A 783-nucleotide genomic window follows, 5' to 3' on the forward strand; every position below is an offset into this window, starting at 1 on the left:
AAAACTGATAACTACTGCTATTCGTACTACCAAGTACTTTGCACAAAGGCCCCAATGGCACAGCTGCCCCCAGCTCCCTCACTGCTCTGCAGGAGGCCTGTTGTACTTAACACAATGAAGAATCATACTCTTAGATTAAACACGTTTAACAGGGTCCAGATGACATCAGCCATGCTGTAGTGTAGGACCTCTGAAGTTACTGTGACTAGTGTTTACTTCTCTTATTTAGAGGATGGCTCCCCATATACACACTACTGTACATAAAATAGGTAACTAACAAGGACCTACTGTATAGCACAGGAAACTCTGCTCAATATTTTGTAAAACCTATAAGGGAAAAGAATCTGAAAAAGAACACATACATATGTGTGTATATATAGATATACATACACACACATATATGTAACTGAATCACTTTGCTGTACACCTGAAACTAACACAACACTGTAAATCAACTATACTTCAATTAAAAAAAAATTAAAAAAAAAAAAAAAAAAAAAAAGAGGATGGCTCCCCAGATCTCCCTCTTCGACTCTCTGAACCTGCGCCTGGAGTCCAGCACCAGTACTCCATTTACAATCATATGAATTTCTTATTATCACAGAAAAGATATCACTAGAAACAAAAGTAAACATCACTTATCTCCCTCGTTTAAAATGTAACCCAGGGCTTCCCTGGTGGCGCAGTGGTTGAGAGTCCACCTGCCGATGCAGGGGACGCGGGTTCGTGCCCAGGTCCGGGAAGATCCCACATGCCGCGGAGCGGCTGGGCCCGTGGGCCATG

Source organism: Physeter macrocephalus, chromosome 20, assembly GCF_002837175.3.
Source record: "Physeter macrocephalus isolate SW-GA chromosome 20, ASM283717v5, whole genome shotgun sequence".
Taxonomy (NCBI): domain Eukaryota; kingdom Metazoa; phylum Chordata; class Mammalia; order Artiodactyla; family Physeteridae; genus Physeter; species Physeter macrocephalus.